Source organism: Atractosteus spatula, chromosome 13 (assembly GCF_055471065.1).
Source record: "Atractosteus spatula isolate fAtrSpa1 chromosome 13, fAtrSpa1.hap1, whole genome shotgun sequence".
NCBI classification, from domain to species: domain Eukaryota; kingdom Metazoa; phylum Chordata; class Actinopteri; order Semionotiformes; family Lepisosteidae; genus Atractosteus; species Atractosteus spatula.
In genome coordinates this window covers 5,333,013-5,347,728 of record NC_142718.1, presented here as the reverse complement: position 1 = coordinate 5,347,728, position 14,716 = coordinate 5,333,013, and positions in this window count along the sequence as shown.

The following is a 14,716-nucleotide window of genomic DNA, read 5'->3' as shown; positions in this document are numbered from 1 at the left end:
CATTGAGAACTGTGATTCTGGAGACAGAGGAGAAAGTCACTCTGATGGAACTATTCAAAATGGCTAATCTGCAACAGCTTAAGAAGTAAAAATGATAGCAGTACTTGCATAACTACCAGGCATGAAGTTCTTTTTAAAACATTTTCCATGTTTAACTCTCCTTGTTGAATTTTCATTCTGAATTTTCTAAGCTTGTGCCTCACCAGAACACAGCTAGCTCTTTTAATGTATTTTTTAACAAGTATGTGCTGTTTATTTTGATAAGCCTGGACCTTGTTTTGGAAATACACTGCTCCCTGCAGAGCTATTTGGAGTAGTTTCAGAAATTGTCATAAAAAAACAAAACATTACATTGTTGCATTTTTTTCTTAAATAAATCTTTGTCTATGGAAATAACACTTTGTGATGTATTATTGTAAATATTGGAATTTAGCTGAAATAAATAACAAAAAATCATATTTGTGTATATGTACTTTTAATGTTTTCCAAAAGTAAGCTTATAACAAAACTACAAATGTATCCATTTTTTCTATAAGTCTTTTTTTGTAGTATTAACCTGTTCTCACCATTGACACATTTAGCCAATTTTCGCCTGGAATTTCCTCCCCCTTAAACATTTGTTATATCTCTGCAGCAAACATAGCAAGGTTCAGGTTCAGGTCTTAAATTGAAGGTAACCCCCTTGGCTTTGAGTGTGAACAGTCAAATTTCTTGTATTTCTTAATGTGTTCACTCAGAAGACAAACATATGGAAAAAACCCCCAAAAACAGCAGGCAAAAATGTTTTTTTGGTCTTCAGAGGTCAGATTTTTCAACTATATGCATGTCAAGGCCCTGGGAATGATTTGAAAACTTTGTTCTAGGTGACTACTAGCTTGGATAAAAATCTGGGACAAATTGATCAATTAGAAAATATTCTACATCATGTTTTGTGAAGACTGGACCTGGAATGAAATTTCATGCCTATAATAAAAAATCATAAAAATATTGAAAATAATAAGAATAAAAACCATTGCAATTGCTATAAAATCCTTTAGACACTGCTAGAGAGCCTTTATCTGCTGTTATGCAATGAAAAAAAACCTCAGAGTTGCCTTCTGGTGTGAAAAAAAGGAGCACTGATAAGAAACTGATTGCTTACCCCTTCTGAGTCAATGATTGACAGCTTAAAGGCGGGCGGAATGCAGCTCGAGGCTTCTAAAGGAAGTCTTACAGCCTACGGGCTCTGAATTTTTACTAATCAGATCGCCTTATTTCTCGCGGTCGTTCTTCAAACATTTACTACAAAGTCAATAACGTTCAGTAGTCTCCAGGTCTGGAGATAAGCTAGTCTGGGTTATTTTGGATATATATCATGCTTCAGAATAAGGTAAAAACATGGGATATATATATTTTTTTGCTGGTTTTTGCTTTTGCGGTTTTGTTGGTAAAAATGAATGATATTGACATGCTGTGCTGGCCGGGTGGCCGGGTGTTTTTATTGGGATTCTGCTAGTTCATTAATTTATTGTTTTTTTTGCATAATACTGTCATATCTGTGGAAACAAACTTTATGGTTTTGTTGTGATGATATTGGAGAATACGTGCATGTGAGAAAATTTGTGGAGCGGTTTGAAAAAAACGTTGTTTATCTTGCGTTTATCTTTAAAAAAAAGTGGCATCTGGGGAGACAGGCGTGGTCACCGGTGACCACGATCCGAGCTAACAGGCATACATTCATTTAGCACATTCATTTAGCACTCTGTTCAACCCAAAATGTCCAATGAAAGAATACCTTTCAACAATTAATTTGACCATTCCTGACACACTCTTTTGGTTTTGGCAGTGTATTGTCTTTTCAGACTCATATTTTGATTCAGAGAAGCAAATTTTCCTGTCTAATGAGTGGAATTTTGAGAAAATTGTCTTTGAGAAATATTTGAGCCCTAACCCTAACTAGCAAAACCTGAAGCTAGGGTTAGGGTTTTATTCCCATACAATGTAGAGAGTTTTTGATGGCATGGCTGTGTTTTAGGGCTGAAAGGATACTTAGGAATATAGTTCTTTCAATGTTTTCTAAACATTTTTTTCTGACCTATATGGCTGTATACAGTGCTTTGCTCCAAAAAGGAATGGCGTCTGAATTGCCCGACAGGCAACAGTTCGAAAGAACCTGATTTAGGTTTCAAACTCTTGCCATGGGCTTTGAAATCACAGGCATATTAACAAATAGAGCCAAAATTTATTAGTTGTTTCGGACTTTTAGGCCACTTGAGCCTCAACGTACATTCATTTAGCACTCCGTTCAACCCAAAATGTGCAATGAAAGAATACCTTTCAACAATTAATTTGACCATTCCTGACACACTCTTTTGGTTTTGGCAGTGTATTGTCTTTTCAGACTCATATTTTGATTCAGAGAAGCAAATTTTCCTGTCTAATGAGTGGAATTTTGAGAAAATTGTCTTTGAGAAATATTTGAGCCCAAACCCTAACTAGCAAAACCTGAAGCTAGGGTTAGGGTTTTATTCCCATACAATGTAGACAGTTTTTGATGGCATGGCTGTGTTTTAGGGCTGAAAGGATACTTAGGAATATAGTTCTTTCAATGTTTTCTAAACATTTTTTTCTGACCTATATGGCTGTATACAGTGCTTTGCTCCAAAAAGGAATGGCGTCTGAATTGCCCGACAGGCAACAGTTCGAAAGAACCTGATTTAGGTTTCAAACTCTTGCCATGGGCTTTGAAATCACAGGCATATTAACAAATAGAGCCAAAATGTATTAGTTGTTTCGGACTTTTAGGCCACTTGAGCCTCAACGTACATTCATTTAGCACTCCGTTCAACCCAAAATGTGCAATGAAAGAATACCTTTCAACCATTAATTTGACCATTTCTGACACACTCTTTTGGTTTTGGCAGTGTTGTATTGTCATTTCAGACTCATATATTGATTCAGAGAAGGAAATTTTACTGTCTAATGAGTGGAATTTTGAGAAAATTGTCTTTTGAGAAATATTTGAGCCCTAACCCTAACTAGCAAAACCCGAAGCTAGGGTTAGGGTTTTATTCCCATACAATGTAGGCAGTTTTTGATGGCATGGCTGTGTTTTAGGGTTGAAAGGATACTTAGGAATATAGTTCTTTCAATGTTTTCTAAACAGTTTTTTCTGACCTATATGGCTGTATACAGTGCTTTGCTCCAAAAAGGAATGGCGTCTGAATTGCCCGACAGGCAACAGTTCGAAAGAACCTGATTTAGCTTTCAAACTCTTGCCATGGGCTTTGAACTCACAGGCCTATTAACAAATACAGCCAAAATGTATTAGTTTTTTCAGTCTTTTAGGCCACCTGAGCCTCAACGTACATTCATTTAGCACTCCGTTCAACCCAAAATGTCCAATGAAAGAATACCTTTCAACAATCAATTTGACCATTCCTGACCCACTCTTTTTGTTTTGGCAGTGTTGTATTGTCTTTTCAGACTCATATTTTGATTCAGAGAAGCAAATTTTCCAGTCTAATGAGTGGAATTTTGAGAAAATTGTCTTTAAGAAATATTTGAGCCCTAACCCTAACTAGCAAAACCCGAAGCTAGGGTTAGGGTTTTATTCCCATACAATGTAGACAGTTTTTGATGGCATAGCTGTGTTTTAGGGCTGAAAGGATGCTTAGGAATATAGTTCTTTCAATGTTTTCTAAACATTTTTTTCTGACCTATATGGCTGTATACAATGCTTTGCTCCAAAAAGGAATGGCGTCTGAATTGCCCGACAGGCAACAGTTCGAAAGAACCTGATTTAGCTTTCAAACTCTTGCCATGGGCTTTGAAATCACAGGCATATTAACAAATAGAGCCAAAATGTATTAGTTGTTTCGGACTTTTAGGCCACTTGAGCCTCAACGTACATTCATTTAGCACTCCGTTCAACCCAAAATGTCCAATGAAAGAATACCTTTCAACCATTAATTTGACCATTTCTGACACACTCTTTTGGTTTTGGCAGTGTTGTATTGTCTTTTCAGACTCATATTTTGATTCAGAGAAGTAAATTTTCCAGTCTAATGAGTGGAAATTTGAGAAAATTGTCTTTGAGAAATATTTGAGCCCTAACTCTAACTAGCAAAACCCGAAGCTAGGGTTAGGGTTTTATTCCCATACAATGTAGACAGTTTTTGATGGCATGGCTGTGTTTTAGGGCTGAAAGGATACTTAGGAATATAGTTCTTTCAATGTTTTCTAAACATTTTTTTCTGACCTATATGGCTGTATACAGTGCTTTGCCCCAAAAAGGAATGGCGTCTGAATTGCCCGATAGGCAACAGTTCAAAAGAAACTGATTTAGCTTTCAAACTCTTGCCATGGGCTTTGAAATCACAGGCATATTAACAAATAGAGCCAAAATGTATTAGTTGTTTCGGACTTTTAGGCCACTTGAGCCTCAACGTACATTCATTTAGCACTCCGTTCAACCCAAAATGTCCAGTGAAAGAATACCTTTCAACAATTAATTTGACCATTCCTGACACACTCTTTTGGTTTTGGCAGTGTTGTATTGTCTTTTCAGACTCATATTTTGATTCAGAGAAGCAAATTTTCCTGTCTAATCAGTGGAATTTTGAGAATATTGTCTTTGAGAAATATTTGAGCCCTAACCCTAACTAGCAAAACCCGAAGCTAGGGTTAGGGTTTTATTCCCATACAATGTAGACAGTTTTTGATGGCATAGCTGTGTTTTAGGGCTGAAAGGATACTTAGGAATATAGTTCTTTCAATGTTTTCTAAACAGTTTTTTCTGACCTATATGGCTGTATACAGTGCTTTGCTCCAAAAAGGAATGGTGTCTGAATTGCCCGACAGGCAACAGTTCGAAAGAACCTGATTTAGCTTTCAAACTCTTGCCATGGGCTTTGAAATCACAGGCATATTAACAAATAGAGCCAAAATGTACTGTATTAGTTGTTTTGGACTTTTCGGCCACTTGAGCCTCAACGAACATTCATTTAGCACTCCGTTCAACCCAAAATGTGCAATGAAAGAATACCTTTCAACCATTAATTTGACCATTCCTGACACACTCTTTTGGTTTTGGCAGTGTTGTATTGTCTTTTCAGACTCATATTTTGATTCAGAGAAGCAAATTTTCCTGTCTAATGAGTGGGATTTTGAGAATATTGTCTTTGAGAAATATTTGAACCCTAACCCTAACTAGCAAAACCCGAAGCTAGGGTTAGGGTTTTATTCCCATACAATGTAGACAGTTTTTGATGGCATGGCTGTGTTTTAGGGCTGAAAGGATACTTAGGAATATAATTCTTTCAATGTTTTCTAAACATTTTTTTCTGACCTATATGGCTGTATACAGTGCTTTGCTCCAAAAAGGAATGGCGTCTGAATTGCCCGACAGGCAACAGTTCGAAAGAACCTGATTTAGCTTTCAAACTCTTGCCATGGGCTTTGAAATCACAGGCATATTAACAAATAAAGCCAAAATGTATTAGTTTTTTCAGACTTTTAGGCCACTTGAGCCTCAACGTACATTCATTTAGCACTCCGTTCAACCCAAAATGTCCAATGAATGAATACCTTTAAACTATTAATTTGACCATTCCTGACCCACTCTTTTTGTTTTGGCAGTGTTGTATTATCTTTTCAGACTCATATTTTGATTCAGAGAAGCAAATTTTCCAGTCTAATGAGTGGAATTTTGAGAAAATTGTCTTTTGAGAAATATTTGAACCCTAACCCTAACTAGCAAAACCCTAAGCTAGGGTTAGGGTTTTATTCCCATACAATATAGACAGTTTTTGATGGCATGGCTGTGTTTTAGGGCTGAAAGGATACTTAGGAATATAGTTCTTTCAATGTTTTCTAAACATTTTTTTCTGACCTATATGGCTGTATACAGTGCTTTGCCCCAAAAAGGAATGGCGTCTGAATTGCCCGACAGGCAACAGTTCGAAAGAACCTGATTTAGGTTTCAAACTCTTGCCATGGGCTTTGAAATCACAGGCATATTAACAAATAGAGCCAAAATGTATTAGTTTTTTCAGACTTTTAGGCACTTGAGCCTCAACGTATATTCATTTAGCACTCCGTACAACCCAAAATGTGCAATGAAAGAATACCTTTCAACCATTATTTTGACCATTCCTGACCCTCTCTTTTTGTTTTGGCAGTGTTGTATTGTCTTTTCAGACTCATATTTTGATTCAGAGAAGCAAATTTTCCTGTCTAATGAGTGGGATTTTGAGAATATTGTCTTTGAGAAATATTTGAACCCTAACCCTAACTAGCAAAACCCGAAGCTAGGGTTAGGGTTTTATTCCCATACAATGTAGACAGTTTTTGATGGCATGGCTGTGTTTTAGGGCTAAAAGGATACTTAGGAATATAATTCTTTCAATGTTTTCTAAACATTTTTTTCTGACCTATATGGCTGTATACAGTGCTTTGCCCTAAAAAGGAATGGCGTCTGAATTGCCCGACAGGCAATAGTTCGAAAGAACCTGATTTAGCTTTCAAACTCTTGCCATGGGCTTTGAAATCACAGGCATATTAACAAATAGAGCCAAAATGTATTAGTTTTTTCAGACTTTTAGGCCACTTGAGCCTCAACGTACATTCATTTAGCACTCCGTACAACCCAAAATGTGCAATGAAAGAATACCTTTCAACCATTATTTTGACCATTCCTGACCCTCTCTTTTTGTTTTGGCAGTGTTGTATTGTCTTTTCAGACTCATATATTGATTCAGAGAAGCAATTTTTTCTGTCTAATGAGTGGAATTTTGAGAAAATTGTCTTTGAGAAATATTTGAACCCTAACCCTAACTAGCAAAACCCGAAGCTAGGGTTAGGGTTTTATTCCCATACAATGTAGACAGTTTTTGATGGCATAGCTGTGTTTTAGGGCTGAAAGGATACTTAGGAATATAGTTCTTTCAATGTTTTCTAAACATTTTTTTCTGACCTATATGGCTGTATACAGTGCTTTGCTCCAAAAAGGAATGGCGTCTGAATTGCCCGACAGGCAACAGTTCAAAAGAACCTGTTTTAGCTTTCAAACTCTTGCCATGGGCTTTGAAATCACAGGCATATTAACAAATAGAGCCAAAATGTATTAGTTTTTTCAGACTTTTAGGCCACTTGAGCCTCAACGTACGTTCATTTAGCACTCCGTTCAACCCAAAATGTCCAATGAAAGAATACCTTTCAACAATGAATTTGACCATTCCTGACACACTCTTTTGGTTTTGGCAGTGTTGTATTGTCTTTTGCTTCTCTGAATCAAAATATGAGTCTGATATTTTCCTGTCTAATGAGTGGAATTTTGAGAAAATTGTCTTTGAGAAATATTTGAGCCCTAACCCTAACTAGCAAAACCCGAAGCTAGGGTTAGGGTTTTATTCCCATACAATGTAGACAGTTTTTGATGGCATGGCTGTGTTTTAGGGCTGAAAGGATACTTAGGAATATAGTTCTTTCAATGTTTTCTAAACATTTTTTTCTGACCTATATGGCTGTATACAGTGCTTTGCCCCAAAAAGGAATGGCGTCTGAATTGCCCGACAGGCAACAGTTCGAAAGAATCTGATTTAGCTTTCAAACTCTTGCCATGGGCTTTGAAATCACAGGCATATTAACAAATAGAGCCAAAATGTATTAGTTGTTTCGGACTTTAGGCCACTTGAGCCTCAACGTACATTCATTTAGCACTCCGTTCAACCCAAGATGTCCAATGAAAGAATACCTTTCAACAATCAATTTGACCATTCCTGACGCACTCTTTTTGTTTTGGCAGTGTTGTATTGTCTTTTCAGACTCATATTTTGATTCAAAGAAGCAAATTTTCCTGTCTAATGAGTGGAATTTTGAGAAAATTGTCTTTGAGAAATATTTGAGCCCTAACCCTAACTAGCAAAACCCGAAGCTAGGGTTAGGGTTTTATTCCCATACAATGTAGACAGTTTTTGATGGCATGGCTGTGTTTTAGGGCTGAAAGGATACTTTGGAATATAGTTCTTTCAATGTTTTCTAAACATTTTTTTCTGACCGATATGGCTGTATACAGTGCTTTGCCTCAAAAAGGAATGGCGTCTGAATTGCCCGACAGGCAACAGTTCGAAAGAAACTGATTTAGCTTTCAAACTCTTGCCATGGGCTTTGAAATCACAGGCATATTAACAAATAGAGCCAAAATGTATTAGTTGTTTCGGACTTTTAGGCCACTTGAGCCTCAACGTACATTCATTTAGCACTCCGTTCAACCCAAAATGTCCAATGAAAGAATGCCTTTCAACAATTAATTTGACCATTCCTGAAACACTCTTTTGGTTTTGGCAGTGTTGTATTGTCTTTTCAGACTCATATTTTGATTCAGAGATGTAAATTTTCCAGTCTAATGAGTGGAAATTTGAGAAAATTGTCTTTGAGAAATATTTGAGCCCTAACCCTAACTAGCAAAACCCGAAGCTAGGGTTAGGGTTTTATTCCCATACAATGCAGACAGTTTTTGATGGCATAGCTGTGTTTTAGGGCTGAAAGGATACTTAGGAATATAGTTCTTTCAATGTTTTCTAAACAGTTTTTTCTGACCTATATGGCTGTATAAAGTGCTTTGCTCCAAAAAGGAATGGTGTCTGAATTGCCCGACAGGCAACAGTTCGAAAGAACCTGATTTAGCTTTCAAACTCTTGCCATGGGCTTTGAAATCACAGGCATATTAACAAATAGAGCCAAAATGTACTGTATTAGTTGTTTTGGACTTTTCGGCCACTTGAGCCTCAACGTACATTCATTTAGCACTCCGTTCAACCCAAAATGTGCAATGAAAGAATACCTTTCAACCATTAATTTGACCATTCCTGACACACTCTTTTGGTTTTGGCAGTGTTGTATTGTCTTTTCAGACTCATATTTTGATTCAGAGAAGCAAATTTTCCTGTCTAATGAGTGGAATTTTGAGAATATTGTCTTTGAGAAATATTTGAACCCTAACCCTAACTAGCAAAACCCGAAGCTAGGGTTAGGGTTTTATTCCCATACAATGTAGACAGTTTTTGATGGCATGGCTGTGTTTTAGGGCTGAAAGGATACTTAGGAATATAATTCTTTCAATGTTTTCTAAACATTTTTTTCTGACCTACATGGCTGTATACAGTGCTTTGCTCCAAAAAGGAATGGCGTCTGAATTGCCCGACAGGCAACAGTTCGAAAGAAACTGATTTAGCTTTCAAACTCTTGCCATGGGCTTTGAAATCACAGGCATATTAACAAATAGAGCCAAAATGTATTAGTTGTTTCGGACTTTTAGACCACTTGAGCCTCAATGTACATTCATTTAGCACTCCGTTCAACCCAAAATGTCCAATGAAAGAATACCTTTCAACAATTAATTTGACCATTCCTGACCCACTCTTTTGATTTTGGCAGTGTTGTATTGTCTTTTCAGACTCATATTTTGATTCAGAGAAGCAAATTTTCCAGTCTAATAAGTGGAATTTTGAGAAAATTGTCTTTGAGAAATATTTGAACCCTAACCCTAACTAGCAAAACCCGAAGCTAGGGTTAGGGTTTTATTCCCATACAATGTAGACAGTTTTTGATGGCATGGCTGTGTTTTAGGGCTGAAAGGATACTTAGGAATATAGTTCTTTCAATGTTTTCTAAACATTTTTTTCTGACCTATATGGCTGTATACAGTGCTTTGCCCCAAAAAGGAGTGGCGTCTGAATTGCCCGACAGGCAACAGTTCGAAAGAACCTGATTTAGCTTTCAAACTCTTGCCATGGGCTTTGAAATCACAGGCATATTAACAAATAGAGCCAAAATGTATTAGTTGTTTCAGACTTATAGGCCACTTGAGCCTCAACGTACATTCATTTAGCACTCCGTTCAACCCAAAATGTCCAATGAAAGAATACATTTCAACAATCAATTTGACCATTCCTGAAACACTCTTTTGGTTTTGGCAGTGTTGTATTGTCTTTTCAGACTCATATTTTGATTCAGAGAAGTAAATTTTCCAGTCTAATGAGTGGAAATTTGAGAAAATTGTCTTTGAGAAATATTTGAGCCCTAACCCTAACTAGCAAAACCCGAAGCTAGGGTTAGGGTTTTATTCCCATACAATGTAGACAGTTTTTGATGGCATGGCTGTGTTTTAGGGCTGAAAGGATACTTAGGAATATAGTTCTTTCAATGTTTTCTAAACATTTTTTTCTGACCTATATGGCTGTATACAGTGCTTTGCCCCAAAAAGGAATGGCGTCTGAATTGCCCGATAGGCAACAGTTCAAAAGAAACTGATTTAGCTTTCAAACTCTTGCCATGGGCTTTGAAATCACAGGCATATTAACAAATAGAGCCAAAATGTATTAGTTGTTTCGGACTTTTAGGCCACTTGAGCCTCAATGTACATTCATTTAGCACTCCGTTCAACCCAAAATGTCCAGTGAAAGAATACCTTTCAACAATTAATTTGACCATTCCTGACACACTCTTTTGGTTTTGGCAGTGTTGTATTGTCTTTTCAGACTCATATTTTGATTCAGAGAAGCAAATTTTCCTGTCTAATGAGTGGGATTTTGAGAATATTGTCTTTGAGAAATATTTGAGCCCTAACCCTATCTAGCAACACCCGAAGCTAGGGTTAGGGTTTTATTCCCATACAATGTAGACAGTTTTTGATGGCATGGCTGTGTTTTAGGGCTGAAAGGATACTTAGGAATATAGTTCTTTCAATGTTTTCTAAACATTTTATTCTGACCTATATGGCTGTATACAGTGCTTTGCTCCAAAAAGGAATGGCGTCTGAATTGCCCGACAGGCAACAGTTCAAAAGAACCTGATTTAGCTTTCAAACTCTTGCCATGGGCTTTGAAATCACAGGCATATTAACAAATAGAGCCAAAATGTATTAGTTGTTTCGGACTTTTAGGCCACTTGAGCCTCAACGTACATTCATTTAGCACTCCGTTCAACCCAAAATGTCCAATGAAAGAATACCTTTAAACTATTAATTTGACCATTCCTGACACACTCTTTTGGTTTTGGCAGTGTTGTATTATCTTTTCAGACTCATATTTTGATTCAGAGAAGCAAATTTTCCAGTCTAATGAGTGGAATTTTGAGAAAATTGTCTTTTGAGAAATATTTGAACCCTAACCCTAACTAGCAAAACCCTAAGCTAGGGTTAGGGTTTTATTCCCATACAATATAGACAGTTTTTGATGGCATGGCTGTGTTTTAGGGCTGAAAGGATACTTAGGAATATAGTTCTTTCAATGTTTTCTAAACATTTTTTTCTGACCTATATGGCTGTATACAGTGCTTTGCCCCAAAAAGGAATGGCGTCTGAATTGCCCGACAGGCAACAGTTCGAAAGAACCTGATTTAGGTTTCAAACTCTTGCCATGGGCTTTGAAATCACAGGCATATTAACAAATAGAGCCAAAATGTATTAGTTGTTTCGGACTTTTAGGCCATTTGAGCCTCAGCGTACATTCATTTAGCACTCCGTTCAACCCAAAATGTGCAATGAAAGAATACCTTTCAACCATTAATTTGACCATTCCTGACACACTCTTTTGGTTTTGGCAGTGTTGTATTGTCTTTTCAGACTCATATATTGATTCAGAGAAGCAATTTTTTCTGTCTAATGAGTGGAATTTTGAGAAAATTGTCTTTGAGAAATATTTGAACCCTAACCCTAACTAGCAAAACCCGAAGCTAGGGTTAGGGTTTTATTCCCATACAATGCAGACAGTTTTTGATGGCATAGCTGTGTTTTAGGGCTGAAATGATACTTAGGAATATAGTTCTTTCAATGTTTTCTTAACAGTTTTTTCTGACCTATATGGCTGTATACAGTGCTTTGCTCCAAAAAGGAATGGTGTCTGAATTGCCCGACAGGCAACAGTTCGAAAGAACCTGATTTAGCTTTCAAACTCTTGCCATGGGCTTTGAAATCACAGGCATATTAACAAATAGAGCCAAAATGTATTAGTTGTTTCGGACTTGTAGGCCACTTGAGCCTAAACGTACATTCATTTAGCACTCCGTTCAATCCAAAATGTCCAATGAAAGAATGCCTTTCAACAATTAATTTGACCATTCCTGACACACTCTTTTGGTTTTGGCAGTGTTGTATTGTCTTTTCAGACTCATATTTTGATTCAGAGAAGTAAATTTTCCAGTCTAATGAGTGGAAATTTGAGAAAATTGTCTTTGAGAAATATTTGAGCCCTAACCCTAACTAGCAAAACCCGAAGCTAGGGTTAGGGTTTTATTCCCATACAATGTAGACAGTTTTTGATGGCATGGCTGTGTTTTAGGGCTGAAAGGATACTTAGGAATATAGTTCTTTCAATGTTTTCTAAACATTTTTTTCTGACCTATATGGCTGTATACAGTGCTTTGCTCCAAAAAGGAATGGCGTCTGAATTGCCCGACAGGCAACTGTTCGAAAGAACCTGATTTAGCTTTCAAACTCTTGCCATGGGCTTTGAAATCACAGGCATATTAACAAATAGAGCCAAAATGTATTAGTTGTTTCGGACTTTTCGGCCACTTGAGCCTCAACGTATATTCATTTAGCACTCCGTTCAACCCAAAATGTGCAATGAAAGAATACCTTTCAACCATTAATTTGACCATTCCTGACACACTCTTTTGGTTTTGGCAGTGTTGTATTGTCTTTTCGGACTCATATTTTGATTCAGAGAAGCAAATTTTCCTGTCTAATGAGTGGAATTTTGAGAATATTGTCTTTTGAGAAATATTTGAACCCTAACCCTAACTAGCAAAACCCTAAGCTAGGGTTAGGGTTTTATTCCCATACAATATAGACAGTTTTTGATGGCATGGCTGTGTTTTATGGCTGAAAGGATACTTAGGAATATAGTTCTTTCAATGTTTTCTAAACATTTTTTTCTGACCTATATGGCTGTATACAGTGCTTTGCCCCAAAAAGGAATGGCGTCTGAATTGCCCGATAGGCAACAGTTCGAAAGAACCTGATTTAGCTTTCAAACTCTTGCCATGGGCTTTGAAATCACAGGCATATTAACAAATAGAGACAAAATGTATTAGGTTTTTCAGACTTTTAGGCCACTTGAGCCTCAACGTACATTCATTTAGCACTCCGTTCAACCCAAAATGTCCAATGAAAGAATACCTTTCAACAATCAATTTGACCATTCCTGACCCACTCTTTTTGTTTTGGCAGTGTTGTATTGTCTTTTCAGACTCATATTTTGATTCAGAGAAGCAGATTTTCCAGTCTAATGAGTGGAAATTTGAGAAAATTGTCTTTGAGAAATATTTGAGCCCTAACCCTATCTAGCAAAACCCGAAGCTAGGGTTAGGGTTTTATTCCCATACAATGTAGACAGTTTTTGATGGCATGGCTGTGTTTTAGGGCTGAAAGGATACTTAGGAATATAGTTCTTTCAATGTTTTCTAAACATTTTTTTCTGACCTATATAGCTGTATACAGTGCTTTGCCCCAAAAAGGAATGGCCTCTGAATTGTCCGACAGGCAACAGTTCATAAGAACCTGATTTAGCTTTCAAACTCTTGCCATGGGCTTTGAAATCACAGGCATATTAACAAATAGAGCCAAAATGTATTAGTTGTTTCGGACTTTTAGGCCACTTGAGCCTCAATGTACATTCATTTAGCACTCCGTTCAACCCAAAATGTCCAATGAAAGAATACCTTTCAACAATCAATTTGACCATTCCTGACCCACTCTTTTGGTTTTGGCAGTGTTGTATTTTCTTTTCAGACTCATATATTGATTCAGAGAAGCAAATTTTCCTGTCTAATTAGTGTAATTTTGAGAAAATTGTCTTTGAGAAATATTTGAACCCTAACCCTAATTAGCAAGACCCGAAGCTAGGGTTAGGGTTTTATTCCCATACAATGTAGACAGTTTTTGATGGCATAGCTGTGTTTTAGGGCTGAAAGGATACTTAGGAATATAGTTCTTTCAATGTTTTCTAAACATTTTTTTCTGACCTATATGGCTGTATACAGTGCTTTGCCCCAAAAAGGAATGGCGTCTGAATTGCCCGATAGGCAACAGTTCAAAAGAACCTGATTTAGCTTTCAAACTCTTGCCATGGGCTTTGAAATCACAGGCATATTAACAAATAGAGCCAAAATGTATTAGTTGTTTCAGACTTTTAGGCCACTTGAGCCTCAACGTACATTCATTTAGCACTCCGTTCAACCCAAAATGTCCAATGAAAGAATACCTTTCAACAATGAATTTGACCATTCCTGACACACTCTTTTGTTTTGGCAGTGTTGTATTGTCTTTTGCTTCTCTGAATCAAAATATGAGTCTGATATTTTCCTGTCTAATGAGTGGAATTTTGAGAAAATTGTCTTTGAGAAATATTTGAGCCCTAACCCTAACTAGCAAAACCCGAAGCTAGGGTTAGGGTTTTATTCCCATAAAATGTAGACAGGTTTTGATGGCATGGCTGTGTTTTAGGGCTGAAAGGATACTTAGTAATATAGTTCTTTCAATGTTTTCTAAACATTTTTTTCTGACCTATATGGCTGTATACAGTGCTTTGCCCCAAAAAGGAATGGCGTCTGAATTGCCCGACAGGCAACAGTTCGAAAGAATCTGATTTAGCTTTCAAACTCTTGCCATGGGCTTTGAAATCACAGGCATATTAACAAATAGAGCCAAAATGTATTAGTTGTTTCGGACTTT